The sequence below is a fragment of the Physeter macrocephalus genome, chromosome 5, assembly GCF_002837175.3.
Source record: "Physeter macrocephalus isolate SW-GA chromosome 5, ASM283717v5, whole genome shotgun sequence".
NCBI lineage: Eukaryota > Metazoa > Chordata > Mammalia > Artiodactyla > Physeteridae > Physeter > Physeter macrocephalus.
Window position 1 is genome coordinate 5,021,802 of NC_041218.1, and position 11,256 is coordinate 5,033,057.

General features: G+C 37.3%; 1 protein-coding gene across 2 annotated transcripts in view; it reads left to right on the forward strand.

The window, feature by feature from the left end:
- XRCC2 (X-ray repair cross complementing 2) overlaps positions 1-11,256 on the forward strand; it is a 165,612-nt gene that overhangs the window by 24,078 nt on the left and 130,278 nt on the right. The window lies entirely within an intron of this gene.

The window sequence follows — 11,256 nt, forward strand, 5'->3', positions numbered from 1 at the left end:
TGGAAGGAATTAATCCTGGCTAATAAAAAAGTCTTTTAAACTAAAAGTTATACCAATGGGATTTCTTGAACACTGTAGAAAAATTAATACTTGTAAAAAGAATCAACCTTAAAGAGATAGAAGCGGCACATCCTGAGCCACAGATGGCAGATAATGGGGATGCTGGATAGAACCAGAAGAATAGCAGAAGTGAGGATTACAGATCTTAGGATAGTTATCCCATTTACTTGTTTAAAAAGGGGGGGCGGATTGTAAAATACATTTCTTATAGGTGAACTTCTCAGGGAGACCACTGTGAGAATCTAGTTTTTTAAAAAAATGCATATGAAAGATATTTCAGATGTTCATCTGATGAATGCTATATAAAATCAAGATAGTGCTCACCTGTCACTTCCATTGTATAAAGTTTTCAGCTTTCAGCTCTCAAATGCTGGATTATTAATATCATTCCAGTAAACTTTGATGCAGACTACTCTTTGTATGGATTATCTAAGAATGAGGATGAAACAGACATTTTCAGATGAACAGAAACTGAGAATTTACCACAAAAATTGCCTCACTAAAGGAACTTCTGAAAGATGGACTTCAAGGAGGAAGAATATGATCCCAAAGCCTGAAATGTAAGAAGTCATAGTGAGTAGAGAAAATAGTAAGCACTTGAATAAATCTAAAGAAATGTTGATAGTGTAAAACAACATCTAATTTATGGGAGGAAGAAACAATATAAAGTAAAAATTCTAGGCATCCCATTGCCTATAAGCCTAGTACATATAAGGTAGGTAATTGAAATTATATCAATCTAAATAGCTTGTATTATTCTGAAGGAGAGTAAAGATATGGACCAAATTTAGACTTAAATATTAACTTGACAATTTGAAGAGCTGCTTCTAAAAGAAACAAATTAATATATGCTCCAATAGTATATGTTGAGGCAAAAGGGAAAAGAGAAAAACAAAAAATGGACAAACACAGAAAAAGTGGATAGGACAAATGAGCACTAAATAATGCGGTAGAGATAAATCTAGTTATAAATGTGTTGAACTCTTCTGTGAAAAATCTTGGGTAATTAGGCTAGATTTTTAACTATATGCTTTTTAAGGAAATACATCTAAAACAAAGATCCAGAAATGTTGAGAGCCTAAAGATTAAAAAGACCAGAAAAGGGCTTCCCTGGTGGCGCAGTGGTTGAGAATCTGCCTGCTAATGCAGGGGACACAGGTTTGAGCCCTGGTCTGGGAGGATCCCACATGCCACGGAGCAACTAGGCCCGTGAGCCACAACTACTGAGCCTGTGCGTCTGGTGCCTGTGCTCCGCAACAAGAGAGGCCGCGATAGTGAGAGGCCCGCGCGCCGCAATGAAGAGTGGCCCCCGCTTGCCACAACTAGAGAAAGCCCTCGCACAGAAACGAAGACCCAACACAGCAAAAATAAATAAATAACTTAATAAACTCCAACACCCAACATCTGAAAAAAAAAAAAAAAAAAAGACCAGAAAAGTATCAAAGGAAGCTCCTGGAGCTGTATAAGTAGACTTTAACTGTGGTAATATTTTCTGTCTTAACTGGTTAATGATAGAAGGTTCAGTTTATATATCCTTTGTAAGATAACTTCAAAAATATAAAGCAAAAATTTAGAGACTAGAAGGAGAAATTGACAGTCACCATCATGGTAGACATTTTAATATACCTGGAGACCAAGCAGTTAAAAATCAGTTAAGGAGAGAGAATCTAAGCACAAGCTCAAACTTGATCTAATAAACGTGTGTAGAACTCTGCAGACAAAATGAGAATGCACAAAAGGAAAATTTATGAAAACTGATCATGTGCTATGAGAAGACATCAAATTTCAGAGAGTCAGTATCATGGAGATCATTTTCTTCATTATAATGCAATTGTCAGAAGTCGACAACAAAAAGGATAACTAGAAAGTTTCCAAATTTAGGAAAAGGTTTAAATTTCTAAATAATCAATAGGTCACATAAGAAATCACATTCACAATTAGAAAATACTAACATACAAAATTGTTAGGAAAAGAATAAACACAAAGGACACAGGAGAAAAACTGAGTAGAAATTACTGAAATAGAAAACACAAGAGAAGCAACAAAGTCAAATGACTGCCAAGAGCAAGGGCTCAAACAATTTTCAGAGCGAACAGGAAGGCATGACTGTAAATAGAGCAGAGACTTTATATCAGTAACAACCGGTATCAGTAAATCTGAAAACTGAGACAGTGGACACATCAAAACAATCTCAAGAAAAAACCCTGAAGAATACTGTAATCATTACAAGACTTGAATCAGTAATTTGAACTCTCCCCACAGTCATTTAGGAGGACTTCCAGCAATAGCAGAATATGTCCCTACCAAAACAAATCCTCTCTGGAGGATGACAATATCATTCATAGGCCTCAAGTTATTTTTAAAAGTGAATTCTTAAATGCAATGTCCAAAATACAATCTAAGGTATTATGACACACAAAAAGACAAGTCTCTATGGGTGAGAAACTGCAGAAAGAAATGACCGCCCCCCCACAGACATGAATGGATATATCAATACCTCCACACCTCATGCAGACTAAGAATACATGGGAGGAACACCATGAGTCAGGAGTCGGGTAAATGGAGTGGGTGTTCTAAGGTCCTTACATTCTCTGGGAGAAGGAAAGGTATCAACGTTAGACGCTGATAAACAGATTGCATCTTATGATTTCTAGAATAACCACTCAAGGATAGAAAAAAAGGGTTATAATTTTTCACATTAAAGGAATGGACAAAGATCCTCCATTAAATGCGAACTAAGAGAAGGCTGGTATATGTACAGTAATATCAGACAAAAGATACTAAGGTAAGAAGGATAGAAGATATCTTTACTAGAGGTAAAGAAAAAGTGAAGTTGATAAAACTTTCAATTCACCAGGATAATATAAAGTTTACAGACATACAAGGGGAATAGAGACATTGAGAATTATGTTTGGAGATTTTAACACGTGAGTAATTGGTAAACAGTAAACAAAACAAAATCAGTAAGGATACTAAAAATAGAACAGGATGATCCACAAACACCACACCGCTCATCCAGTGCAGAATACATTATTTTCCAGCATGCTTATAACATTTTTTAGGGACCATATACTGGGCCATAAAGCTGTGTCAACAAAATTCAAAGGATTGAAATCACAGAGTAAGTTCTCCAGTGCTGATACAATTACACCAGAAATCAGTAATGAAAAGATAATAGAAAATCTGCATATATTTCAAAAGTAAGGAATAAATTTCAAAATAAAATAGATTGGAGATATCCCAATGGAAAATATAAAATATTTAATTCACTAATGAAATTATATCAAATGTGAGGAGTATTGTTAAAACAATACTTAGGGGGAAATTTATAGCCTTAAACCCTTTTGTTAGATCAGATGAAAGGCTAAAAAAAGGAGCTTAATAAGCATTTCCTTAAAGAAGAAAATGAATAGTAAATTAAATCCCCTTCCCCAAATAAAAGAAATGTAATAACAAAAGCAGAGATAAATAAAATGGGAAAAATGTAATAAGGGATCAATAAAGCCAATACAGAGGAGGCAAGAATATACAATGGGGAAAAGACAGCCTCTTCAATAAATGGTATTGGGAAAACTGGATAGCTATATGCTAAAGAATTCAAACTGGACTACTTTCTCTCACCATGCACAAAGGTAAATTCAAAATGGATTAAAGACTTAAATGTAAGACTCCTAAAACTTCTAGAAGAAAACAGGCAGGATGCTCTTTGACAGTGGTCTTAGTAATATTTTTTTTGGTTATATCATCTCAGACAAGGGAAACAAAAGCAAGAATAAACATATGGTACTACATCAAATTAAAAAGCTTTTGCACAGTGAAGGAAACTATCAAGAAAACAGAAAGGCCACCTACTGAATGGAAGAATATATTTGCAAATGATATATCTGATGAGGGGTTAATATCCAAAATATACAAAGATCTCATACAACATCAAAAAACCAACCCAATTAAAAAATGGAGAGAGGATCTAAATAGACATTCATCCAAAGAAGACATACAAATGGGCAACAGGAAAAGATGCTCAACATCACTAATTATCAGGGAAATCCAAATCAAAACCACAATGAGATGCCACCTCACACCTGTCAAAATGGCTGTTATAAAAAGACATCAAATAACAAATGTTGGTGAGGGTGTGGAGAAAAGGGAACCCTAGTGCACTGCTGGTGGCAATGTAAATTGGTGCAGCCACTATGGAGAACAGTATGGAAATTCCTCAGAAAATTAAAAATAGAGCTACCATATGATCCAGCATTTCCACTCCTGAGTATTTATCTGAAGAAAATGAAAACACTAATTAGAAAAGATAGATGCACCCCATGTTCATTGCTGCATTATTTACAGTAGTCAAGATATGGAAGCAACCTTAAGTGCCCATCTGTAGATGAATGGATAAGATGTGGAATGTATACACACACACACACACACATACGCACACTCAAAATGGAATATTACTCATAAAAAAAATGAAATCTTGGACTTCCCTGGTGCCACAGTGGTTAAGAATCTTCCTGTCAATGCACGGGACACAGGTTCGAGCCCTGGTCTAGGAAGATCCCACATGCTGCGGAGCAGCTAAGCCCGTGTGCCACAACTACTGAGCCCGTGTGCCACAACTACTGAAGCCCACGCACCTATAGCCCGTGCTCTGCAACAAGAGAAGCCAGCGCAGTGAGAAGCCTGCACACTGCAACGAAGAGTAGCCCCCGCTCGCTGCAACTAGAGAAAAGCCCACGCACAGCAACAAAGACCCAATGCAGACAAAATTAAATAACTGTATTTAAAAAAAAACAAAAAACTGAAATCTTGCCATTTGCAACAACATGAATGGACCTAGAGGTTATTATGCTAAGTAAAATAAGTGGGACAAAGACAAATACTGTATCATTTCACTCATACCTGGAATCTAAAAAAACAAATGAACAAACATAAAACAGAAACAGTCATAGATACAGGGAACAAACAGGTGGTCACCAGAGCGGGGAGGGTTAGGGGGATGAGAGAAATAGGTGAGGGAGATTAAGAGGTACAAACTTCCAGTTGCAAAATAAATGAGTCACAGGTATGAAGTGTACAGTGTGGGGAATACAGTCAATAATTATGTAATATCTTTGGTGACGGGTGGTAACTAAACCTATCACGGTGATCATTTTGAAATGTATAGAAATATCAAATCACTATGTTGTGTAACAGGAACTAGCATAGTGTGTTAGGTCAATTATACTTCAAAAACAAACTCATAGAAAAAGAGGTCATAGTTGTGGTTACTAGAGGTAGGGGGTGGGCATGGAGGGAACTGGATGAAGGCCGTCAAAGGTACAAACTTCCAGGTATAAGTACCAGGGGTGTCATATACAACATGACTAATGAACACTGCTGGATGTTGTGTAGGAAAGTTGTCAAGAGAGTGAATGGTAAGAGTTCTCATCACAAGGATAAAATATTTTTTCTGTGTCTTCAATTTTGTATCTGTATGAGATGATGGATGTTCACTACCCTTGCTGAGGTAATCATTTCATGGTGTATGTAAGTCAAATGATTATGTTGTACACCTTAAACTTACACGGTGCTGTATGTCAAATATATCTCAATAAAACCGGAAGAAAAACACTAGAGACACTAAAGAACAACCAACACTAAACTTTAGAACACTAAAGACAATCAACAAACAATTCAATGAAATGTAAATAGCATCATGACCCAGTTGGGTTTATCCCAGGAACACAAGGTGGGCCTAGCATTTGAAAATTGGTAAACTTTGCCACATAAACTAGATTAAAGGGGGAAAAGTTAAGATACCAAACAATGCAGAAAAAGTGTTTGATAAAATTCAGTTATTTCATGATAAGTCACTGTAAGTTTCTCACGAAGAGATTAAAGTAAAAAATAATGTGAGTACATCAGTAGATACAGAGAAGCCTTTAATAAAATTCAACGTCTTTTCACAATATTAAGTCTTCCTGTAGAAGAGAATTTCCTTGAACTGATAAAAGGTATCTACAAAAACCCCACAGTAAACATTACTAAATAGTGAAACAGTAGAAGCATTACCTTTAAATGAAGAACAAGACAAAATGTCTGCTGTCACTTTCAACATTGTACTAAAAGCGTCAGCACAGTAAGGCAAGGAAAATGAATAAAAGGCGTAAGGAAGAAACAAAGTTGTCATTATTGTAAGATTGTACGGTTGTGTACAATCTTTGGGCTTTTGGAAGCCCAAAAGCCATCTGTAAATAGATATTAGAATTAAGAGTTTAGCAAATGTGTTAGTTAAAAGATCAACATTTAGATATTTCTAAATACCAGGAACAGGATTAGAAAAATGGAATTTTAAAAGTACACGATTTCAATCATAACTAAAAATATAAGATACCTAGAAATCTCACAAAAATATGCAAGGCCCTTTTGGAGAAAATCACAAGGCTATATTGAAAGAAACTAAAGAAAACCTAAACAAATGGAGAGAGGTAGCATGTTCATAGACTGAGAGACTCAGTATTATAAAGACATCAATTCTGCAACTGATTAATAGATCCAGTGCAATTCCTGTCAAAATCCTAACAAAGTATTTTTGTTTTCTTTCATTTCGGAACTTAAATGATTCTTAAATTTAGCAGAGCAAGGAACCAAGGACAGCCAAGACCGTTGTATCAGTTCAGGTCTTCTAGGAGACAGATGCAAAAATGTGGCTAGAAGTATAAGATGTAAAGGATAAAGAGAAGGAGCAGGAATAGGCAGGGAAAGCCTTCAGAGTGTGTTGCAGGTCTGACACCTGTGGGTGGAGGAAGGAAGGAAGAAGGACTGGCAGGAAGAGCTTCAAACTGGCTGCACAACTCTGAGAAAATCTTGGCCTGACCACAGGGAACACCGGTGCAAAGACTGTAGAGGGTCCTACATTGGGCCAGCCCTTAGTACTCCTGCCTTGCTCGGGCATTGGTTAGTTGCCTGGGAAGGACATGACCTCGGCTCAATTGCTGCAGCAGATCCAGAAGATGCTTTAGGGGGAGGCTGTTAACTAACCCCACCCATTGCGGCAGATTCACTCTCAAAGGAAATCTGAGTGGTGCACTTTTTTAAAAATATATTTATTTATTATTTATTTTTGGCTGCATTAGGTCTTCGTTGCTGCGCATGGGCTTTCTCTAGTTACGGTGAGTGGGGGCTACTCTTTGTTGGGGTGTGTGGGCTTCTCATTGCGGTGGCTTCTCTTTTTGCGGAGCATGGGCTCTAGGCGTGTAGGCTTCAGGAGTTGTGGTGCGCGGGCTCAGTAGTTGTGGCTTGCGGGCTTAGTTACTCTGCGGCATGTGGGATCTTCCCGGACCAGGGCTCGAACCCATGTCCCCTGCATTAGCAGGCAGATTCTTAACCACTGCGCCACCAGGGAAGCCCCGAGTGAGGCACTTCTAATGCTGCTCTGTGTTCCGAAAGAAGACTGAGGTAGGGAGCCTTACCCTATTATGTGGAAAGATATTATGTAGCTAAAGTAATTAAGATTGTGTCTTATTGGTACAAGGATAAGCAAATAGAACAGCATAGAGCAGCAGAACAAACCCACCCAGGTATGGAGCTAATACATGTCAGAAGTAGCAAATCACTGTGGGAAGGATGGACTGTTGACATTGTAGCAAGGATGGATGACACGTGGAAAAAAATGAAACTGGACGTTTATATATATATTTGAAAAATCCATTTCAATGGTTAAAGACATAAATGTAAAAGCAAAACATTAAAAACTACAGAAGACTATATATGAGAATATATTTGTGATCTTGGAGTAGGGAAGTACTTCTTCAAACAGACACAAAAAGCAATCAATAGCCATAATAGAAAAGAAAATTTTTGACAACATTAAAACTTTGAATTTTATTCATCAAGATAGTGAAAAGCTACAAACTGAAAGTATATTTGCAACCCATGTGAACATGTTTAATATCCAAACCAAATTAAATATATACACAGATGAATATACACATTGTAATTTTTTTCTGTTCATTAGCTTTTCTAATTCATTATAATTGTGTATACATATGGTGTACACACAAATCAATAAGGAAGAATTAATGCATAGGAAAATGGGCAAAACATTTAGAGGCATTTCACAGAAGGAGAAACAGGAATAGTCAAGAAACATGAAATGAGGTTCAATCTCATTGGTAATTGGAAATACAGGTTAGGATCTTAAGATGTAATTTCATACACACCTGGTTGACGGAAACTTGAAGGCTGGCAGTACTAAGTGCTGAAGAAGGTAGGCAACCAAGGGAAGGCCAGTTCAGTGCCGGTGGGAATGAAGACCAGCTGTGTGTGGAACAGCACGTAACACACATGTCCCTTCCGCCTGGCATGTACCCTTGAGAAGAAGTTCTTGCTCCTGTGCAGCAGGAGACATGTATAAATATATTAGCATTGTACCAGCAAAAGCCAGAATCATCTAAAACATCCACTCACCATAGAATGGATAAACAAATGGTAGTTTATCCATACCATTAAGCCCTCAACAGCATTAAAAATGAATGCACTACTGCAAGATGCATAAACATTAGATAAATCTTAGAAACATAATGTTGAATTTTCTTAAAAGATTGCAGAAGAATGACTTCCCTAGCAGTCTGGTGGTTAAGACTCCGCGCTCCCAATGCAGGGGGCACAGGTTCCATCCTGGTTGGGGACTAAGATCCCGCATGCCACACACGGCACGGACAATTAAAAAAAAAATTGCAGAAGAATACTTGCAGCATAATACCTTTTTGATAGCTTTATTAAGATATAAATCACATACCATAAACTTCACCCATTTAAAGTATACCCTTGTGGGTTTTAGTTTATCTAGTGTTGTACAACTATTTTAATTTTAGAAAATTTTCATCATCCCCCAAAGAAACTTCATATCCACTATCAGTCATTCTCCCCAGCCCCTGGCAACCACTAATCTACTTTCTGACTCTATAGATTTGCCTATTCTGGGCATTTCCTATAAATGAAATCACACAATAGGTGGCCTTTTGTGAGGCTTCTCTCACTTAGGATAATGTTTTCAAGATTCTTCCCTGTTGCAGCAAGTGTCGGTACTTCATACCTTTTTATTGCCATGTAATATTCTATTATGGAAATATATACCACTTTTTAAAAATTCCATCCGTTGAAAGACATTTAGGCTGCTTCCAATTTGGGGTATTATGAATAATGCTGCCGTGAACACTCATACATTTTTTATGTGGAGATTCTTTAGAAAATAAGGTTCAAAGAGGGACTTTCCTGGCGGCCCAGTGGATGGGATGCCAGCGCTTCCACTGGCGGGGGTGCAGGTTCCATCCCTGGTTGGGGAGCTAAGATCCCACATGTTGCGTGGGCACAGCCAAAAAATAAAAAATAAACCAAGTATTTAAAAAAATAAAGGGTTCAAAGATGAGCAAAACTAAATAGTGTATGCTAAAGTTAGAAGAAGAAGGGGACAGCAGAATGAGATTTGGGGAAGTTCTAATCAGTTCACTAAGGTTCATTTTTAATGCGTCTCATAACATTATCATAGGTTACCGTAATTATCACATATACACACGAACACATAGGAGTAGGGCGCTCTGGCCTCAACCTTTTGTAAAAGTTTAATGGTTGGGTGTGGGGGAGGCACTAGCCTCTAAAACCCCCAGTAGGTCTTGATTTCTGCAGGAGACCTGGGTTCTTCTCATTTCTCATATAAATTCCTCCATGGCGCTCCCACTTTCCGAATGTGTTCATTTCTTGAGTATTTTTTGAGTTCCGCTGGGTAAATCAGCCTGCTTCTGGGCTCTGCTGAGCCGTCCACGTCCTCTGTTTTACCCGGTCCACAGACCCATCCCCATCCACCAGCTTTCTAGCTTCAAAAATTGTGTTGCTATTGTCTCTTCCCCCCTCTTTGTCTTTATGAGTTTTTACTTTTTCCCCTTTTCTGTCATTGCAGTTTGGTTTCAGGAGGAATTAGAAGTAAACGGGTATGTTCGACTGCTGTGGTTACCCAGAAATTTTATAATGTACATTGAGTCGGGGTTTTTTCTATTACTTGCCCCTAAGGGCATCCTGATCTGACATGTCATCAATAGTATTTTCACATAGAAATATTCTACAACATGATATTTAGTATTCCCTCTTATACATATATAATTATTTAATCATTCTTGAATATGTGAGTGGTTTCCAATTTCCTGAATATTAAAAAAAATAAAATATAGAAATAGATTTGCTGCAACGTTTTCACGATATCAAATGTCTCAAGGAGGTTTTTTCCAACTGATACTCCTGCTCTCAGTGGAGAAGAATATCAGTATCTTCACACCAATAACAGAGAGTATTTACTTTATTTACACCTTATATTTATTTTCTAATTATATTCATATGAAAAAACTCAGAAAAATAATATCAAGAAATAGAGTAGTCATAATCCCACCACCCAGAGATCTCTACTATTAATATTTGGTGTATATCATTGTAGACTTTTCTCTATACATGTATACACATTGTTTGTGAGATAGTGTTTGGCTTTTTGTTTCGATTTGTTCTGGTTTTTTCGTTACTGTACATGCTGTTTTATACTTTGTTTACTTGACAATGTGCTATGGACACCTTTCCACATCAATGTTGATCTAATCATTGTCAAAGGTCTGTATACCGTAGTTTGCTTAACCTACCCTATTGATGGATATTTAGATTGTCGACATTTTTTTCTAAATCCTTATACATATAGCTTTGTAGTAGTCCAATTTTTTCCTTTAGATAAATAAGGAGATATTGCTTGGTTAACAGATGGTTACTTTTTTGAGTTCTCAGTACGTTACTGTGTATGCTGAAGGCTGTAGAAAAAGCAGAGCCAGGAGGGCTCTGACAGTATCGTTTGATCTTCTACATAATTCAGTTCCTGGACTTTTAACTTGTGTGAACTAATGAATTTACATTTTGCCTACTCTGGCAAAATGTGTAATCTGTAATTTCAAACTCTTGCTAAGCTAAAGAGAGAGACACTTGACCCCACCTATATTCGTATTTACGTAACATAAAGTTCAGATTTCAACCATGATGGGAACTGCAAAATGCTACAATTCATGTGAGTGCTATTCAAAACACAAATTATTTAATAACAGATGCTTCAAAATTTAGGAAGTTTATGGGCTTCCCTGGTGGCGCAGTGGTTGCGCGTCCGCCTGCCGATGCAGGGGAACCGGGTTC